Here is a 22,069-nt window from a genome sequence, read left to right as displayed (position 1 = left end):
GTGGTAGTGCCTTTCTCAGTGGTCTCCTATCTTAAGTACCAACCACGGCCAATCCTGCTTGTGGTTTTCCTTACACAGAAATGTGTGTGGGGAGTGACTTGTGAAATCATGGATATAACCGAGGCTTTTTTTTGTAGAAAGAGCTCAGCAGGAACTCATCTGCATAGTAGGCCCACACCCCTGACATCACCATTGTTTCACACGGGGCTTTTTTTTGTAGAAAGAGCCCAGCAGAAACTCTTTTACATATTAGGTCACACCCCCTGTTGCCAAGCCAGCCGGAACTGTGTTCCTGTTTTTTTTTTAAAAAGCCCTGTATATAAGTGAATCCCAGAGAAGTCTCTGTGTTAGCCTGTCCATTCCATACTGCAAAGAGTCTTGAGTACTAGCAATTTACTGTGGCTGAAGTGACATTTTTTGTTTGTTATTTGTGAGCCAGAGGCCTCTACTTCAAATGCCAAGCAGATTGTGTCATGCTTTGTGCAAGTCCTTGTCTCGAAATGAAATGCGTCCTGCCAGACAGGAAAGAAAAAAAGGACTTCCTCCTTTCATTCACAAGCTTCTCTGGATTGGTTTGGAAACTTAAAATCGACCTGAAAGTGAAAGTTTTGAAGCGGGGCCCCAGTTTCCTGCAAAAGAGGTAGAGACTCAGTTGAAGAGAAGGAAGTTCTGCTTTCGCTATGACATTGGGCCACCCATGCTTTTAAAACGTTAGTCCATTTAAGGGAACGATTCCATTTCCTTCCAGAACTGTAGCTGTCAGCAGCAGCACATGAGACTGTTGCGGCCTAAAGTAGCAACTGCTGGTGGTTTTAGTGAAGGAGACCTCAGGGAATAAATAGGGAAACTTTATTTTCCCCGAGAACCACAACAGCTGCTTTACGTATTTACCTTCCCCGCTCCCCACAGCACACACCTAAGATATTTCAAAAGTCAGCAATGGAAGACATAAATGCGATAAACATGTATTTTTAGATTTGTGTGTCGTACAGGTTAAAACGTGCACCATACAGTGTGGAGTAGCGGTTTGAAGCGTTGAACTAGGACAGGGGTGGCCAATAGGGTTGCCAAGTCCAATTAAAGAGAAATCTGGGGACTTTGGGGGCGGAGCCGGGAGACTTTGGGGGTGGAGCCAGGAGACATTGGGGGTGGAGCCAGGAACAAGGATGTGACAAGCATAATTGAACTCCAAAGGAGTTCTGGCCATCACATTTAAAGGGACGGCACACTTTTTCAATGCTTTCCTTCCATAGGAAATAATGAAGGATAGGGGCACCATCTTTTGGGGCTCATAGAATTGGACCCTCTAGTCCAATCGTTTTGAAACTTGGGGGGTATTTTGGGGAGAGGCACTAGATGTTATACTAAAAATTTGGTGCCTCTACCTCAAAAAATAGCCCCCCCAGAGCCCCCAATACCCACGGATCAATTCCCTATTATTCCCTATGGGAATCGTTCTCCATAGGGAATAATAGAGTGCCCAGTAGACATTTCCCTCCCCCCCACGCTTTCTAAAGCGGGGGAGGGCCTACAAACCAGGGAATCCCCTACCCCCTCCCTCTCACACACACAAATACTTACCAGATTGGAGAACTCTACTTGCTGTGAAAGCGAAAGAAAAAAAAAGGGAGGGGCTGTTCTCCGAAGCTCTTCCTGCTTCCTGCCCAGCCTTAAAGGGGCCACACATTTTACAAACAGCTCAGGATCACAACAATATGAAGCCTGCAGGTATGTTCTTCCCCCCCTCCACCCCCCCACCCCCGCTTCCCGATTTCTGGGGGGCGGGAGATTAGGCTGCGAACCCAGAAGTCCCCCGCCAGAGCGGGGGGGTTGGGAAGCCTAGTGGCCAAACTTGGTTAACATAAGAGCCACATAGAATGAACATCAGATGTTTGAGAGCTGGAATCTAAAACGGTGACCGTGCACACCAGTGTTGTAAGATGTAGGTAGGTAGGTAGGTAGGAAGGAAGGAAGGAAGGAAGGAAGGAAGGAAGGAAGGAAGGAAGGAAGGAAGGAAGGAAGGAAATAGATGGGAGGAGGGATAGAGAGATGGAAAGAAAGCAACTTTAAATACATTATCCCCCGCCTTTGTCTGGCTTGGTTTGGAGAAGTGATTTTAAGAGGCAAATGCCTTCTCCAAGCTTGCCAACAGGGCAGTGGGGGCTTTGAAAGCCACGTAATATGTGTAAAAGAGCCACAGTTTGGCCATCCCTGAACTAGGGGTATTGAAAATCTGGGTTTAAATCCCCCCCCCCTCTCTGCTATGGAAGCTTGCTTGATGGCCTTGGAGCAATCATACACTTCGCAGCTTAACTTACATCACAGGTTTGTTATTGTGAGGATAAAATAGAGGGAAGGGGAACAATATAAGCCAGTTTGGGTCCCCACAAGGGAGAAAGGTAGGGTCTGAATGAAGTAAGTAAACCAACCAAACTAATTAGAAGCTGACTCTCTGTAGCTTCTTGGTGACTGTAAACACTGCGACAAACCTAGGTTTGCCACCATGCAGTGTACAAAATGACCTGCGATACTGTTACATTATTCCAAGATTTTGGACACACACCAAATAAAATGCATTGAATTAGATTGTTGCGGGGCTTAATTAATCCAAATCAGTATAAAGAAGGGGGTCTACACCTTCGTTGAGCCTGTCAGTCAGTTTCAACTTTTGAGAACAGGCTGCCAAGGTGGGGCAGGGGCCAGAGCTGAACTATAAAATGGCTGCCATGGGCCACTTACAAAATGGTGGGAGGGACCATGAGTGGTTTCTGAATGGCTGCTCTCTGGAGATACAAAAGTGATACATCCCAGACTCTTCTGAAACACTTCCTGCTCCAGGGTGGTAGAGGAAAGCCAGAATTGGTTGTTTGTTTTCAGGAAGAGGTGCTTTGGAAAGAAAGAAGGGATTGCCAGGAAGCACATTAGTGGGCGCTGTGGTAGGCGCCCTGCCCGGGCATCACTAAAGGAAAAGAATTTCCCCCTTTTGTTGGCTCTACTGGAAGCCTGAAGATGCAGGAGCTATATTATCCATTCAGAATTCAGCAGTCCAGAGACACTTGTTGCGATTCCAGTTATTCAATCTAGTGCGAATCGGCTTACAACACTGGCGTGCACGGTCACCGTTTTAGATTCCAGGGTGGGATGAGTCACAAGGTTGGGTGTGGGCACCCAAAGCTGGTTCTTAGGTTACAATAAAGGTTGCAAAAAAAGAAGAAGAAAAAGAAAGAAAAAGTAGCACTGTGTTTGTTGTGATGTGTCACTCGATTACTCATCCCTTGGTGTCTTGCAGCTGAATGTGTGAACTGGCTCTGCTGAAAAGCAGTTATCTGAGGTGACATGAGGTAACAGGGAAAGTTCTGCTGGAAGTTTTAAAATCTGTAGCAGCTCTTTCATTCAGTCTGCAGATGAACACTCCAGCATGAATCAGACTGGAGCTCAGCTGTGAATGTAGGCGACGTAGTTTGCTTTGCCAGTGTTCCGTAACGGTTCCTACCTACTTCCAAAATAGCTGCTGATGCAACTCAGAGACCCCTGGCTTTTTCTAGAGAGGGCTGAGAATCTAACTTCTCACCAGCCCCCTTTTGCACAATATTTTTGTGCAGACTAAACAGCTGACCTGGGAGGAGGGGACAGCAGTGTGGTGGCAAGTTCTGCCATCGGTGTAAATCTGGACACTTCAAGGAGCAAAGGTCCTACATGAACATCCACAGGCTCTCAACATAGGCCCTGTATTTTTCAGGATCCCTTGTTGCCTGGCACATGTGAATGCATGAGGCTTTTGTATGCCTTTCAGCAACTGTGCATACGTGGGTGTGAAGCAAGTTCCTGCGGTGTTCCCACCCACCTACCCACCCCAGCATCTCATACAGGTGCATCTTCAGTCTCTAGGAAACATTGTGTGAAAAGGGAAGTGGTGAAGTGTTAGCAGAAGTAATTGGATTCAAGAGGCAGCGTGGTAGACTGTTAGAACAGGGGTCCCTGACTTTTTGAGAGCCAGTTTGGTGTAGTGGTTAAGTGCATGGACTGTAATACCTATACCTATCCCCACAAGACCTGGCTACAGTGACCCATGCAATGGTGACTTCCAGGCTGGACTACTGTAACTCGCTCTACGCTGGCCTACCCCTGAAACTGATCCGGAAACTGCAGCGGGTGCAGAATGCAGCAGCTTGCCTGCTGACTGCATCACCTGTATGGGTGAGCATACGGCTGACGCTCTGTGACCTGCACTGGCTGCATATAGAGTACCGGATCCGTTTCAAGGTGTTAGTTTTGACTTTTAAGACCTTGCGTGGCCTGGGACCAACATACCTATGGGACCGTCTCCTCCCATATATGCCCCGGAGGTCGCTTCGTTTGACCTCCCAAGATCTTCTGATAATCCCCGACCCAAGAGATGCCCGTCTTGCCTCTACCAAGGCCAGGACTGTCTCAGTCCTGGCCCCAACCTGGTGGAATCAACTCCCTATGGGGATCCGGGCCCTACCTGGCTTGCTGGCCTTTTGTAGGGTCTGCAAAACGGAGCTGTTCCGCCAGGTCTTTGGATGAGGCAGCGGGCATCTATTTATCGATCGGTTGACCTCCCCCCTACTGCTCTGCTGCGCTACTGCACTACTGTACAGTGATGCTGTATTGCGGTACTATTTTGTGCTATACCACCTTACTGTCATGCCATCTTGCTGAATCATCTTGCTGCACTTTGATGAATGTTGTAATTGGTTTTATTATGAGTTTATTGTGATTTTATTTCTATTTGCTGTACTCCACTCTGAGCCCCCAATGGGGGAATGGGTGGAATATAAACTAATAATAATAATAATAATAATCTGGGAGAGCCGGATTTAATTCCCCATTCCTCCACATGCAGCTGCTGGATGACCATGGGCCAGTCAGCAGTTCTCAAAAGCTGTTCTCTCAGAGGTCTCTCAGTTTGTTATGGGGTGGGGAAGAGAAGGAGATTGTAAGCCACTCTGAGACTCCAAGTGAAGGGCAGAGTATAATCCATTATAGTTTGGTGTAGCGGTTAAGTGTGCGGACTCTTATTCTGGGAGATCCGGGTTTGATTCCCCACTTGCACCTGCTGGTATGGCCTTGGGTCAGCCATAGCTCTGGCAGAGGTTATCCTTGAAAGGGCAGCTGCTGTGAGAGCCCTCTCCAGCCCCACCCACCTCACAGGGTGTCTGTTGTGGGGGAGGAAGGTAAAGGAGATTGTATTGGTTAAACAATTTTATTTGGTAATATATGGTAATCATATCCAATAAAATATTAATAAACCCTTACTACCTTCCCCATACATTACACTTTCCCCACTTCCCCTCCCCCCAAATCTTGACTTCCGCCGGTGCCAATTACCTAAAATTCTAATATCAAAAGGTATCTTTAACTTTAAAAGAATCTTGATTAAATATATATATATATATATATAATTTTGCTGAGAAATAAACAGACACATTTCTTATATTTTATAAAGTCCCACCCAGTTATTATAGTTCATCTTCTTTCTTCTCCTAAAAATCTAGGTGGTATTCTCAAAAATCACCCAATGTCCTTTTACTTTCCATTCTTTTTCTATATATCTTCTGAATTTATCCCAATCCCTTTTAAATCCCTCTAAATCATAGTCTTTCAAGATTCTTGTAAATTTATCCGTTTCACTCCATGACATGACTTTTACAATCCAGTCCCATTTTTCTGGTATTTTATCTTGCTTCCATAACTGCGCATATAATGTCCTAGCAGCTGAAAGCAAGTACCAAATTACAGTTCTATCTTCTTTTGGAAATTTCTCCGTTTGTAATCCCAATAGGAAAGTCTCTGGAGTTCTCTTAAGCTCATATCCCAGAGTTTTAGAGATTTCTTGTTGGATCATTTGCCAAAACTGTTTCGCTCTTTCACAAGTCCACCAAATATGGTAGAAAGAACCTTCATGTTTTTTGCATTTCCAACATCTATCTGGCATCTTATTGTTCATTTTTGCTAACTTTTAGGAGTCATATACCACCTATACATCATGTTATAACAGTTTTCTTTAATATTATAACATGTCAAAATTTTCATAGAGTTTCCATCTGTATTTCTTTATTAACATTAATTGCCCATTTTATTATTTGAGATTTTACTACTTCATATTCAGTAGACCATTTCAGTAATAGTTTATATAATTTTGAAATCAACTTTTCATTATCTCCAAGCAGAACATTTTCTAATTCAGTTTGCACTTTCCTTATTCCTTCATTTTTAATATCATATTCCACCAAGCTCTTTATTGGTTGCATTTGGAACCAGTCTACTTATTATTCAATTCTTCAGCTGTTTTCAACTCTATCTTGCCACCCTGTATTTTTAATAATTGATTATATGACAACCATATAATCCCTTGCTTCCCCTGTCTCCACCGATATTTTAATTACTTCTGCTGGCAGTATCCACAACGGTTTCCTTTCATCTCCATATTTTCTGTATTTCATCCAAGTATTCAACAAATTACTTCTTGTATAGTGATGAGAGAAAAAACCATCCATCTTTTTCTTCCCATAATACATATAAGCGTGCCAACCAAATTTATTTCCATGACCTTCCAATGCTAAGTTTTCTATTCAACAAAGTCACCCATTCTTTTATCCATACTAAACATACTGCTTTGTGGTATAGCTTTAAATCTGGTAGCTGAAATCCTCCTCTTTCTTTTGCATCTGTTAAAACTTTCATTTTAATTCTTGGTTTCTTTCCCGCCCATACAAACTCTGAAATTTTTCTTTGCCATTTGTTGAATTGTTTACTGTCTTTCACTATCAGGGTTGAACTTCCTCCATATATCTTCCAAATTTTCTTGTTTAACTAATTCGAAAAAGGACTTTGGCAATTTCCCTTCTTTATTATTCCCCCCCCCCCCCAAGATCTATCCAATGCATTCTTAATTGTTCCATTAAAGTCCCCCATTATCATAATTTGCTCATATGTCACATTATCCAATTGTTGTGTAATGTCTTTTAAAAAATTATATCTTGCTCTATTTGGTCCCCACAGTCCCAATAGCAACATTTTTTCCCATTTACTGTTATTTCCACCACTACATATCTCCCATCATTGTCCTTAAAAATCAATTTTGGGTTCAATTCTTGTTTGATATAAAAAATCACTACTCTTTTCTTCTGCTCAGCCAGTGAAAAAATTCAAGCCCCAATTGTTTATTCCATAAAAATTTATAATCCTTTTGCTTAATGTGTACTTCTTGCAAACAAATTATATTACAATTTTGCTTTTTAATCCAATGAAACGTTGCCTTTCTTTTTTGTGGTGAATTTAGTCCATTTACATTCCAAGATAATAATTTGTAATCCATCACGGTTCAAATTCTTTATGTTCTTCATAAAAACTACGCAGTTCTTGTGCATTTGTGATTGTGATCCTTTTCCCTTGAAGTTAAAAACTCACACCTTCTGGTAGTATCCACCTATACCTTATTTCATTGTCTCATAATTTTTCTGTCAGTTTCTTGTATGTCCTTCTGTCAGTTAACACTTGCCTTGGCAGCTCCTTCATGATTCTTACTCTGCTGCCTTCAACTGTCAATGTTTTCCCAAAATTTTTATTTATGATCTTCCCCACCATTTCTTTTGTCATGAATTTTATAACCACATCTCTTGGTAAATTATTCTTTTTGGCATAGAATGAATTAACTCTGTACATATAACCATACATATTCCTAGTACCTTCTAGATCTTCCTCCAGGAATTCCACAATAATTTTCATTATATATTCCTTTAAGTCAGTTTGTTCATCTTCAGGTACTCCTCTCAGACGAATCTGAGTTTCCATCAGTTTGCAGTCATGTATTACCACTTTTTCTTCTATTTTTTTCAAGGTGGAGTCATGTGCTTTCACTCTCCCCTCCACTTCTTGCACTTTCTTAGATGTTACCACAGTTTCATTTCTGAGATCCTCTATATCTTTTTTCAAATCTTCAATATCCTTTTTAATTTCCTTTTTGGAGGCAGTTATTAGCTCTTTCATCCCTTTCATCATCCTTGCTTCCATTGCATCCAATTGCTCCTGCATCTTCTCCAGTGAAGTAGCCCTAGTGCGTATTGGCTTATGGTCTAATGTGGCTTCTATATTCAATCTTCCACCTTTTAAATTTTAATTTTTACAGTTCTTATTGGTCCCGGAATGAAAGATAACGATCTGTACCTTTTGCTAAGGTTATCCAAAACAGCTCCAGTCTTTCATAAATTCAGATGTTCAGTAGAATCAAAGAAGGTTTGGATCTTTACAAGTTTAAGTCAATTGAATGACTCTGTAAACTTCTGTAGACACTGGTATGCAACTTGTCTCCGGAGACCCTTCAAAGCCTCAAAGGAGCCCCCCTCCCAGGACTCCCTTTAAGCCAAAGTTAATCTCCTCAGAATTTTCCAAGCATGTCTTGGACTAATCTCTAACTGAGAAAAGTAGGCAGTAGGCATTGGATTGCCTTTTTCTACCCCAAAACAGAAGTTTCAGTCTGCTCCCCTACAGAGATGCAATTCAGCTTGCCATTTTCCAACCCCCAGAAGTCCGGAAGGTAAAGGAGATTGTGAGCCACTCTGAGACTCTTCAGAGTGGAGGGCGGGATATAAATCCAATATCTTCTTCCTTCTCCTCTTCCTCTTATTCTTCTTCCTTCTGCAGGCACCTTTGGAATTTTGGCACAGCATGGTGGGTGCAACTACAAATGGCTGCCATCAAGTGGCTGCCTGACCAATATCTGAACCAACTTCTGCCTAACCAATATGAGAAACTTTGCTGAGCCCCAACTTTTCCCACCCACTTTCTAAAAACATTTCGCGGGGGGGAGGGCAGGAAAGGTGGAGACAGGCACCATGGCACCCACAGGTGCCACATTGGGGACTCCTGGATTACAGTGTTGGAACAGAGTCTGGGAGAGGAGGGTTTAAAGTCTCACTGTGCCAACCAATTTCACCAATGCCCTTCCTTACTCGAGGCCCCCATCTCATATGGCTTGTGTACATGCAAGGCTCAACATTTCCAGCTTCACCTTTTTTGGTGGTCATAGGGGATCCTTCCTTCATTTTTCACCTGGAGAAAAGCTGGTTGTATCCAACCCGTTAATGTTCTAGGTTTTAACTAACTGTGAATAGTAAGCATACCTCTTCTTTTTTGTTCCAAAGATTTTGTTTTGATTTGCTTTAGATTAAGTACTGTTTGTGCCCTTTATTTAGAGCACCTGGAAGATATTGAAAAGTTCCTCACAGTGCTATATGCAGACGGGCTTTTACTTGGGCACATCTTGGACCCTGGATATGGTACTAAAGAAGCCACCCTTAATGAAAATCTCTGCTCATCTTTTTTGAAATTACCTTGTGCTTTTTGGTATCCATGGTCCATTATTAAGTAAACACCAGCACAATCTTATGTAGAGCTACTCCAGTTTAAGATATAAGCCTTAGAACTGAATCCCACACAAATTCTCTGTTGATGGAGGTCGGGTTGCCAACTCCAGGTTGGGAGATTCCTGGCAGTTTGGGGGTGGAGCGTGAGGAAGGCAGGGTTTGGGGGTGGGAGGAACCTCTGAGGGCCATGATGTGTAGACTCCACCGTCCAGTGCAGCCATTTTCTTTAGGAGAACTGATCTGTGTGATCTGGAATTGTAATTCTAGGAAATACACAGGCCCCATCTGAAGGTTGGCAATTATGTATGGAAACGATTTCTGTCAGCTGAAACTCTTCAACCACACCTTCCCCACAGCCCCAAATATCCCCTTTAAATGCAGATCTTGGATGACAGGGGACCCACAGTAGCAGCGGAGGGGGTGGCGGGGAGGAAGTAGTTATAAGCCTGCAGTGGAAGGGGAGAATCCTAGTGGGAATTTCCTCTGGATCCATCCTTTAGACCAGGAGTGGCTAAACTTGCTTAACATAAGAGCCGCATAGAATAAATGGCAGATGTTTGAGAGTTGCAAGACATGAACGGCAGATGTTTGAGGGAAGGGAGGAAGGAAGGAAGGAAGGAAGATAGATGGGAAGGGAGAAGTAGAAAGAAAGCAACTTTAAATGATTTAAAGAGAGAAATGCCTTCTCCATACCAGTCAACGGGCCAGTTGGGGCTTTAAGAGCCACACAATATGTGTGAAAGAGCAACATGTGGCTCCTGAGCTGCAGTTTGGCCACCCCTGCTTTAAACGAAATGTTGTACAGGACTGCACCCTAATCTAGATGGAGCTGTTTTACTACAACACTAATTCAGCCAATGGTAATGCAAGATTACCGGTCTCATGGATTTAAAAGGAAAGTGGAGTGCATGCTCAACTCTTCCCTTGAATTCATTGGAAATTAAACATGCTTAACATGCCTCCCTGGGTTTGTTCTCTTTTGTCTCTAGTTCCCTATTAAAGAATTTCCATGATCGCATTTTCATTCAGCACATCAAGCGCCAAGCCTTCCTTCCGCCCTTCAAAATATTTTACAAGTGTTTTCTGAAGTGTCTTTTCTCATCTAAGACTGTTATCTCACGCCAGGGGTTGGCGTTCCATTTCCTTTATTATGCGCTTCCAACTTCGAAGGCTGCCTTCTTTGATACACCCTTTCCAGCTCCCTACCCCATCCCGTGTCAAGTTCTGAATAAAGCATTTTTCTTATTTTTTTTTTAAAAAACACTACTCCATCATCTCTCTTATCCTCCATCAACTCTCACCCAAAACCTCTTTTTTTTTTTTGCTATATACAGGAAAGTGCTGTCTCAGACAAGATGGAGTCCTGAGATAGGGGTGTCTTGATTGGCTCTGAACCTCTGTGTAGTTCTTTCTTTCCTTGCCGCTTTCCTGCTTCATCCCAGCCAGCGTAATTTGCCTCATTCTGCCCCCGTTATCTAAATCAGAGAAGCGGTGGAATTGAATCAGGCCCCTGAAGCAGTAGTGTTTGGGCCCTGTCAGGCCTACCGAGACTTAATGAAGGTGTGGTAAAGACTTTGCCTAGAGTTTCACTTGTAAGGGCAAAAGGTAAAGTTTCTGTCTCCCCTCTTCCTCTAGTAGTGAGAAAACTTGACAACTTTATATTTTCCTTTTGGACAATTTATGAGGGGATAGGTTTATGGGACAAAAATATAGCCCCAGCTACTATGGGTTGCTAACCTCCAGGCAGGGCCTGGAGTTCTCCTGAAATCACAACAGATCTCCAGACTACAGAAACCAGTTCCCCTTAAGGAAATGGCAGCTTTGGAGGGTGGAGTCTGACATTATACCCTACCGAGGTCCCTTCCCTCCACAGACCTTGCTCTCCCCAGGCTCCACCCCCAAATATCCAGGAATTTCGCAACCTGGAGTTGACAACCCTAGCTCCCAGGCTACATACAGCCTGGTGAATTCAGACCCTCAGCCCTTGAGAAAAGAATAAGATAATATATTGGATTTACACCCCGCCCTATACTCTGAATATCAGAGTCTCAGAGTGGTCACAATCTCCTTTATCCCCCCCCCCCCCACTCACAACAGACACCCTGTGTGGTAGGTGTGACTGAGAGGGCTCTTACAGCAGCTGCCCTTTCAAGGACAACTCCTATGAAAGCTATGGCTAACCTGGAGATCACAACAGATCTCCTTAGGTAAGGTAAGGCTTGAGAGTCATGGAGTAAAAGGACAGGTCCTCTTGTGGATCAAAAACTGGCTGAGTAATAGGAAGCAGAGAGTGAGTATAAATGGGCAGTCTTCACAGTGGAGGATGGTAAGCAGTGGGTTGCTGCAGGGCTTAGTGCTGGGTCCCATGCTCTTTAACTTGTTCATTAATGATTTGGAGTTGGGAGTAAGCAGTGAAGTGGCCAAGTTTGCAGATGACACTAAATTGTTCAGGGTGGTGAGAACCAGAGAGGATTGTGAGGCACTCCAAAGGGATCTGTTGAGGCTGGGTGAGTGGGTGTCAACATGGCAGATGAGGTTCAATGTGGCCAAGTGCAAAGTAATGCACATTGGGGCCAAGAATCCCAGCTACAAATACAAGTTGATGGGGTGTGAACTGACAGAGACTGACCAAGAGAGAGATCTTGGGGTCGTGGTAGATAACTCACTGAAAATGTCAAGACAGTGTGTGATTGCAATAAAAAAGGCCAATGGCATGCTGGGAATTATTAGGAAGGGAATTGAAAACAAATCAGCCAGTATCATAATGCCCCTGTATAAATCGATGGCGCGGTCTCCTTTTGAATACTGTGTACAGTTCTGGTCACTGCACCTCAAAAAGGAAATTATAGCATTGGAAAAAGTCCTGAAAAGGGTAACTGGAAAGATTAAAGGTTTGGAACACTTTCCCGATGAAGAAAGGTTAAAATGCTTGGGGCTCTTTAGCTTGGAGAAACGTTGACTGCAGGTTTACAAGATTATGCATGGGATGGAGAAAGTAGAGAAAGAAGTCCTTTTCTCTCTCACAATACAAGAACTTGTGGGCATTCAATGAAATTGCTGAGCAGTCAGGTTAAAACGGATAAAAGGAAGTACTTCTTCACCCAAAGGGTGATTAACATGTGGAATTCACTGCCACAGGAGGTATAGGCCACTGTATGACACAGAGTGTTGGCCTGATCCAACATGGCTTCTCTTACGTTCTTATGACCCAAGGCCATTCCAAACATAAATTTGCCTTCCACAATCTAGATGTGATTGGTTTTCTCATTAAGTTTCACAGCAGTTGTTATAAAATCCACAATGGGAAGGGGAAAAAATCTCAGATGTATTAGACTCTCTCTGAACGTCTTGCAAATAATACTTCTTGTGGAAACTTCAAAACCTCAAAGGCCAGTCCTTTTCCAGAAAAGACCGCAGTGCAAATATTGTTTTCGGTCATAATGTTGGGCCAAAGCTTATATCATGTACATCTGGGAGAGTTTCTTTGGCTGGGGCAAGAGCCAGTGTTTTTTGTGAATGTAATTTAATCAATGAACTGGTTTTAAACCACAGAATTTTACTGAGTTTAAACAAATACAGACTTTCTCGTGGCAAACATTTAATCCCTTAAAGATTGCATAATTGTGGGATTTGGGGATTATGCTGCTAGATTTGCAAGTAGGTCAGCACAAACATCTAGATTTGGTTAAAAGCTAATCAGGTGAGGAACTATCAAGTCTTTGTAAAGCAGATTTTAAGCAAAACACTATGAAGAATGGCATTCCAAGTGGACTGGACTGCCATGAGAATGGGAAACCCCCCCCCCCCTATGTTTTAACAGCTGCAGAATTCTCTCTCTCTCACACACATACATGCAGGGCTTTTTTGTAGAAAAAGTGCAGCAGGAACTCATTTGCATATCAGGCCACATCCTCTGACATCAAGCCAGTCAGAACTGCATTCCTGCTAAAAAAAAAAAGTCCTGCACAAGTGTCTTGTCCTTATTGCAAATGAGTGGAGAAGCTGCTGAAGGACACCTCTAGTGATGCGTCTTCAGTGCTCAGTGCATTTCCTTGTGAGTTGCAAAAGCAGAAGAAATATGCAAACTAGCACAAAAAGCAGAATAGATTATGCAAATTAAGAAAAAACACATATATAGGTCACAGAGTTTAGCATATCTACTTGCAGAATTTGAATTATAGTGATAGGTATTTGAGAAGCATCTGGCTGCACTGAATGAGTTCAAATCCCATGGGCCAGATGGTACGCACCCAAGAGTTCTCAAAGAACTTTCTAGAGAACTTGCAGGGCCTTTGTCCGTCATTTTCCAGACCTCTTGTAGGGCAGGAGATGTGCCACAAGACTGGAGGATGGTAGACGTTATCCCAGTTTTCAAGAAAGCATGGAAGGATGACCCAGGAAACTACAGGTTAGTCAGTCTGGCCTCTGCCACAAGGAAGATACTGGAGTAGATTTTACAGGGATCAGTATGTGAAGGCCAATTTAGTGATCCAAGGAAGTCAGCATGGATTTGTCCCCAAGAGGTCCTGCCAGACTTACCTCATTTCCTTCTTTGATCAAATGACTAGTTTACTGGATTGAGGGAAATTCTGTTGATTTTGTTTACTTGTATTTCAGTAAAGCTTTTGACAGGGTTCCATGATGTTCTGATGGGTAAACTAGAGGACTGTGAACTGGACTCTAGGATAGTGGATAGGGAACCGCTTGGAGAAGTGCACTCAAAGAGTAGTTGTCAGTGGCATTTCATCTGAATGGAGGGAGGTGTCCAGTGGGGTGCCACAGGGCTCAGTTCTGGGCCCATTATTTTTCATTATTTTTATCAGTTATCTGAATGAGGGTGTGGAGGGGATACTCATTAAATTTGCAGATGATACCAAATTGGGAGGAGCAACAAACACACCAGAAGATAGAATTCATCGAGATCTGAACACATTGGAAAAGTGGGCGGAAGTGAACAAGATGCAATTTAACAAGGATAAGTGCCAGGTTCTACATCTGGGTAGCAAAAATGGGGAACACACATACTGGATGGGGGAAACACTTCAGGGTAGCAGTGTGTGTGAATGAGATCTTGGGGTAAAGATGGACCATAAGTTAAACATAAGCAGCCAGTGTGATGCAGTGACAAAAAAGGCTAACACAATCTTGGGGTGTGTCAACAATGGCATAATATTCAAATGTCAAGTGGCCATAGTCTGCTGTACACTGCATTGGTCAGGCCACGCCTGGAGTCTTGAGTGCAGTTCTAGAGGCTTCACTTCAAGAAGGATGTGGACAGAATGGAGCAGGTACAGAGGAGAATCATGAGGATGATCAGGGGCCTGGATACCAAGCCCTATCAGGAAAGGCTGAGGGACTTGGGAATGTTCAGTCTGCAGAAGAAGAGGCTGAGGGGGGACAGGATTGCTCTCTTGAAGTCGGGCTGCCACATGGAGGAGGGCAGGGAGGCAGAGGAGAGGACTCACAATAATGGGTTTAAATGAAGGGCGGGAAGTTACCAGCTGAATATTAGGAATAATTTTTTTTTACAGTAAGAGTTGTTAAACAGTGGAATCAGCTGCTGAGGGAAGTTGTGAGCTCCCCCTGACTGGCAATCATTAAGCAGTGGCTGGATCAACACTTGTCAGGGATGCTCTAGGCCAGGAGTGGCCAAATCTGGCATGTAACAGCAATTTCCCAAATTCCACATGAGGCTCTTTCACACATATTGTGCGGTTCTCAAAGCCTCTGCCACCCCATCACCCAGCTTGCGGAAGGCATTTCTGTCTTTAAATCACTTCTCCAAGCCAAGTCAGCTGGTGGCTTGGAGAATGCATTTAAAGTTAAAGTTGCTTTCTTTCTAACTGTCCCTCCCTCTCCCTTCCCCAATCTGTTTTCCTTCCTTCCTTCCTTCCTTCCTTCCTTCCTTCCTTCCTTCCTTCCTTCCTTCCTTCCTTCCTTCCTTCCTTCCTTCCTTCCTTCCTTCCTTCCTTCCTCCCTCCCTCCCTCCCTCCCTCCCTCCCTCCCTCCCTCCCTCCCTCCCTTCCTTCCTTCCTTCCTTCCTTCCTTCCTTCCTTCCTTCCTTCCTTCCTTCCTCCCTCCCTCCCTCCCTCCCTCCCTCCCTCCCTCCCTCCCTCCCTCCCTCCCTCCCTCCTTCCTTCCTTCCTTCCTTCCTTCCTTCCTTCCTTCCTCCCTCCCTCCCTCCCTCCCTCCCTCCCTCCCTCCCTCCCTCCCTCCCTCCCTCCCTCCCTCCCTTCCTTCCTTCCTTCCTTCCTTCCTTCCTTCCTTCCTTCCTTCCTTCCTTCCTTCCTTCCTTCCTTCCTTCCTTCCTTCCTTCCTTCCTTCCTTCCTTCTCTCAAACACCTGATATTTATTCTATGTGGTTCTTGCATTAAGTAGGTTTGGCCACCCCTGCTCTAGGCTGATCCTGCATCAAGCAGGATGTTGGACTAGATGACTAAATTCTACGCTGCAGAATTTTGATTTTTCTTTTCGAAATGCAGAATCCACGCAGACTCAGCACTGGCCAGCTCATACTTGCATGATGATCATTGTAGTGTGTATGGTTAGTTAGGTTGCCCTTTTCCTTTCATAAAAGTGAAACTGGGTTAGGAGGAAGGATAGCCAATATTAAATGTATCAGATGACTCCCTTACTGACAGCCCATTCATTTAGAAATAGAGATGCAAAGGACTGGGGGGTGGGTGGGGAGAAAGGCCTGCAAGGGGGGCGTTGTTTCTGTTTTTGCTTAGGGACTTTCCCACACCCATTTTTCCAGTGGGAGTGAAATGGGAAATTTTCAGAATCACAGACTAGAGCTGTTAAATGAGTGAAATACTATTAAGATGTTTTACTTTCTCCAAATTAATGACAGTATGAAAACTCCCCCCCCCCCCATTTTTCCATTAGAAAAACAAGAAAATTTGGAGGAATGCTGAACCACAGAGAAAGAGAGAGAGAGAGAGAGATTCTTTGTAAATGAGTGCTGAGTGCTAAGGTAGCGTAAGATGCAGCAGTTTGCAGCTCTGTCTCATCCCTATATTGGTTGTATTTGCAATCTTACTTAGCAAACATTTAAGCAAGCATTTATACTTTCTGTAATTTCATAAACATGACAATTAGTACCATGTTACATGCCAGATTATAAACTATGCATTTTAAGTTGTTCAAACATCAAATTAGGTTTCATAGGAATGTAAGCACTGCACACATATCAGATTTCCCCCAACATGTCCATGTTTTTCTGTAAGAAGACTCAGAGGAAATAAACAGCGCTTTCCCCCATTGTTTCAAAATTTCCCAATTTTTTACATTTCTGTTTAGAATTAGAACTCTGGAGATATCAATGAACCTCTTGGACATTTTTTTTTATTTTACAATTCCTGGATCCAGGGCACAGAAACAAATCCCCCCCTACCCCATATATCAGAGAAAGACCATAGCTCACTTGTGGAATATCTGTTTGGCATGTGGAAGGTCGCAGGTTCTATCCCTGGCATCCCCAGTTTAAAAGATCAAGTAGGTGGTGATACGAAAGATCTCTGCCTGAGACTTTGGAGAGCCATTTATCATTCAGAGTGGACTATACTAAACTTGATGGACCAAGGTTCTGATTCAGTGGAAGGCAACTTCATGAGTGTTTGTGTGTTCATTCATGGCAGTACCACATGGCAAAAGCCCAGTGTGCTCCAGACTTACTCCTGAGACTTGGTGACTTTTTTTTACATCAAATCATCTTTTTGCTCCACATTAATTCTAGAGTAAACTCTGGTGGATTGTCCCACTAGTCCTAGTCCAGAAGGCTTTTGAGTTTCTCAAGTAGTCATTGTATGCCATGTGGAAAGCTTTTTTTTTTTTTTAAGGGGGGGGGGGGTCCAAACTGCAGGAATCAGCAGGGGTGGAATTCTAGCAGGAGCTTCTTTGCATATTAGGCCACACACCCCTCTGATGTAGCCAATCCTCCAAGAGCTTACAAAAAAGAGCCTTGTAAGCTCTTGGAGGATTGGCTACATTGGGGTGTGTGGCCTAATATGCAAAGGAGCTCCTGCTAGAATTCCATCCCTGCAAATCAGATGTAGGTACTCTGCTTAGGATGGCCCTGATTGCTTGAGCAAGCAGGTCTTACAATCCCAACCAATCAGTGACATCCTAGGCTTTCCACATTTTTAAGTCTCTTGACTTTGATAGCCCAAGTTAGCCTGATCTTGTCAGATATGAAAAGCTAAGCAGGGTCATCCTTGGTTAGTATTTGGATGGGAGACCACCAAGCAACTCGAGGGTTTGTACACAGAAGCAAGCAATGGAAAACCACCTCTGAATATTTCTTGCCTTGAAAACCCTATGGGGTCATCATAGGTCAGCTGCAACTCAACAGCCACAAAAAAAAAACAAAAATCAGTGATGAAAATGAGTTTAGAATGGTTTAAATTATGTTCAGGATGGCATTGAATAATTTCCTACATCTCTCCTGCTACCTTTTTTGGGCATACACAAAAATAACCGAGTGGCTTCATCTCTCCATCATCCTACTCATATCTGTACAGTCAAGCCATGCTTCACTTAACCTCTAGCTCATGTTTTGAAGAGTGGAATCAGAGCAGCCCCTGGTCTATTTTTCACATCTCCAAGTGAAAACTGCAGCAAATCCTTCCTCTGCCCCTTATTCATCATACATGTTTTTAAAAAGTTCTTTTCCTCTCCCGTGTTTGTTTGGCCCCTGCTCACCAGTGACCTCAGCTCCCATTCGGCGCTCAGTGAGTCTGCATTGACCTCATTGATGGAGAACGATGGGGTTGGAAAATCTTGTCTAGGACACTTTTATCTCACCTTTCTTCCTAGGAGCTCAGAGCACCTGATTACAACTGGTCTCGGGTGACTCATCAGACCCAGGTTTAGCCAACAGAGCTTTCATTCCAGGCCCGGATCTCACAACAGCACACAGCCATGAGTGAAGCAGGGGAGGTGGAAGGGAGATTCAGGGGCAGGCATTGCCTAGGCTTGCTCTGTGGCTAATCCGCAGAAGGAAATCCGGCTCTGTTCCCTCTCCCTTAAGCCATAAAGAGCACAACTCGCAGGTGGGGGATGTGAAAGTTTGTAAAGCCATGCCAATATGCTTTCGGGCCTTCCCTGCGGCCCACTTTTCAGTCTCACGTATTTAGATTCGCAGCTTGCCTTGCAAATAACATTTCCCTGTCTTGTTTATCTTCCCTGCTGACTCTTTGATCTCCCTTGAGTCCGATTCCTGCTTTACATGTAAGGAAATAAATGCGTAGTGGTTCAGCTGGGGGGTGGGGAGCTGCTGAGCTAGTTCATGACTGGCAGTGGACTACCAGCATCCTAGCTGTTACACCATGTTGGCTTTCTAGGATTCAGCACTAGAGGGGACATTGCCACCTAACTTGCTAAGGTTGTCTGCAAAGGGACGTCAAGTGGGGATGCTGAAGAAGAGTTAAGGCAAGCCCAGGGCAGTTAGAATGGGTGTCAAACATGTGGCTCAGGGGTCGAATCAGGCCCCTGGAGGGCTTCTATCAGGCCCCAAAGCAACTGGCTGTCATCTGCTTCCTTCTGTCTCTCTCGCTCTCTCGCTTCCTTCTGCATTGGTTTGTCAGGCTTGCTCAATCACAGAGGAGCTACAGAGCAAAACCTCTGTTTTCTTCATTGGCTGAGCTTCCTCCCTTGGGGACGAAGGGGGGGAGGGAAAGCTTGCTTTGCCAGGCTCTATCAGTAGCACAGCACAGCTACTGATACAAGCCTCTCTTCCTTCTATTGGCTGAGGCTCCTCGTCCCCTGGGGAAGGAAGGAAAGAGTCAGAGCTTCCTTTACCCAGTTTCCTGGATTGCACGGGAGAGATACAAAGAAAGCACCTTTAAGACCAATTAGTGGTGATATTTTAGGCATTTTTTAATGTTCAGTTTAAAAAAAAAAAAAAAACCCTTTAATTTTGTTTGTCTCTGTTCTTTATAAAGTTTATATCTCTGCCTCCTGGCATTACATTTTATGACACACATGGCCTGGCCTGACAAGGTCTCCTTTATGTCAGTCCAGCCCTCATAACAGATGAGTTTGACACCCCTGAGTTAGAACTTAAGAACATGAGAGAAGCCATATTGGATCATGCCAGTTGTCCCTCTAATCCAACATTCTGTGTCAGTGGCCCAAACCCACGTGCATGAAGAGCAAGGCTTTGCAAGCAAGGCAAGAGAGATACGGTTTGGTGTTTTCCATAAGATAGCTGCTTGTGTCTTAGCCTGGCATACGTTTTGCAGAATCTGGCCGTGCAATAAGGAGAATATCATAGTCTTTGCAAAAAACATCATTTCTAATCAGTTGCAGATAAGCATAATGAATGTATGGAACTGACAGCCAATAGCTGTGGTCATGGCACCAGTTTCCATGTCTCTAAAAAAATAGATGGAATAGAGTCATAGAATCATAGAGTTGGAAGGAGCCATACAGACCATCTAGTCCGGGGTGGCCAAATTGCAGCTCGGAAGCCACATGTGGCTCTTTCACACATATTGTGTGGCTCTTGAAGCCCCCACTGCTCTGTCGGCTGGTAGCTTGGAGAAGGCGTTTAAGGTTAAAGTTGCTTTCTTTCCACCTCCCCCTCCCCCTCCTTCCTTCTCTCAAACATCTGACGTTCATTTCTGGCGGCTCTCAGACATCTGACGTTCTTGTCTTGCAGCTCTGAGACAACTGACGTTCTTGTCTTGCGGCTTTCATACATTTGATGTTCTTGTCTTGTAGCTCTCAGACATCTGACATTTATTCTGTGTGGCTCTTATGTTAAGCAAGCTTGGTCACCCCTGATCAAGTCCAACCCCCTCCTCCAGCCACGTTTTGAAGACTGCCAATGAAGGGGAGCTCACCAACTTCCTAGGCAGCTGGTTCCACCTCTGAACTACTCTGACTGTAAAAAATATTTTCCTAGTATCCAACCCGTACCTTTATGCTTGTAATTTGAGCCCACGTTGGAGGCACATTGCTGTTGGATGCAAATACCGATGTTATTGCTAATGACAGCTGAATGCATTCTCCTGGTAGCGAAGCGGTATGTCCCGGATTACCAGATGCTATGGGAACAGCCTGGGATTGGTATCATCATTGTGCTTTGCTTGTGAACATCTCAGAAGCATCTGTATGACAGCTGTACCTTTGTCTGGCCCAGCAAAGCAACGTTTGCATTCTTAGGAGAAAGCGCCCTGCCTGTTTTGCATCCTGTGATCCATGCCATGCCTTGGATCATGAGTGATGCAAAAGAGAGTGCCTCAGAGCACATTTAGAGAGCTTTTTTCCTCAGAACTCAGCAGCCAGTCAAACACATCTGGAGTTAAGGGGAGGTGAGGGCATTCCAACAGCCAGGACATCAGGTGGGCTTAGATCTCTTATCCCCTTTTGTCTCTTAAAAAAAAATTACTCGAGAACACGTGAGTGCAGTTATCTCTTTTTCTTGGCAGCATTCTCTTGGCTTCAGACTCCAAAGCTAAATTGTTTTAGCTTTTTCCTCTTGCCTGTCTTTCTTCAAAAGGAGAAGGATAACTTAACGTCTGCAGAGCAGCTCAGAAGGGAAGGCAACACGGTATGACCAATCTTGTCAAATCTCCAGTGCTAAGCAGGGTCGGTACTTGGATGGGAGACCACAAAGGCTCTGCAGAGCAAGGCTGTGGCAAGCCACTGATGCTTTTCGCTTTGCCCCATGCTGGGGATGTCATAAGTTGGTTGTGACTCCACAGCACTTACGCATGTAAGCAGCAGTTAACAGCATGCAGTGCTTGCCGTTTTTGCTTATTTAACAGAGACACAAAAACCAATGCAGGCATTTCTCCCCCCCCCCACACACACACTCCAATCCTGATTGGCAGCTAACTTTTAACAGGGGCCAACTTTGCATGCCCATTAGACCATTGCATTGTAACAATTAGGGAACGTTCCAAGCGGCGTTAATGAACCAAGCCAGAAACATTGTCTGATCAGGAAGACACTGTGTGAGTGGTTCCAAAAGGAAGTCTGCAGAATCTGATTTTGTCACCACTCGAAATTATGTAAGAGTTTTATAAATTAGTCAGCCTTTTTACTGGAGCTACTTTATGAATGTGGAAGTTAGACTGAAAAATCTTGGCCCCTGATAATTTCCTGGTGTCCTTACTTTAGTGTTTCAGATATCTTAAGCAATTTCTTCCTCCTACTGCTGGCCTTGTTTTTTTTTTTTTTAAATAACTACTGATTTTTTCCCTCTTTTTTAAGACATGTGATTAAGATGATTTCATTTCTAATTGAGACCACTTCAGATTCCTTTTGAGAACTGCCCGGGGCATCAAATACAGTTGATAGCACCCGGCATTGCTCACTGCCTTTCCCTTCCCAACATTCATGCCAAAGCCTCTTTGATTACTCTAGTTCAGGACTTCATGGCCCCCAAGGCAACCAGAGGACTATCCTCGGTTGTGATGGGTCTGACACATGAAAAGAGTAATATGGTGGATCCCCTTATCTGCACTGATTTAGTAGAGTGGCTGATGTTGCAGCCTGTGATATGAAGAAGAAGATGAAGAAGATATTGGATTTATATCCCGCCCTCCACTCCGAAGAGTCTCAGAGCGGCTCACACAATCTCCTTTCCCTTCCTCCCCCACAACAGACAACCTGTGAGGTGGGTGGGGCTGGAGAGGGCTCTCACAGCAGCTGCCCTTTCAAGGACAACC

General features: G+C 44.1%; 1 protein-coding gene across 1 annotated transcript in view; it reads left to right on the top strand.

The window, feature by feature from the left end:
• Positions 1-22,069, top strand: part of NSMCE2 (NSE2 (MMS21) homolog, SMC5-SMC6 complex SUMO ligase) — a 367,190-nt gene that overhangs the window by 202,314 nt on the left and 142,807 nt on the right. The window lies entirely within an intron of this gene.

The sequence above is a fragment of the Heteronotia binoei genome, chromosome 7 (genome assembly GCF_032191835.1).
Source record: "Heteronotia binoei isolate CCM8104 ecotype False Entrance Well chromosome 7, APGP_CSIRO_Hbin_v1, whole genome shotgun sequence".
Lineage (NCBI taxonomy): Eukaryota > Metazoa > Chordata > Lepidosauria > Squamata > Gekkonidae > Heteronotia > Heteronotia binoei.
The sequence above is the reverse complement of the archived record's forward strand: the minus strand, read 5'-3'. Positions and strand labels throughout refer to the sequence as shown.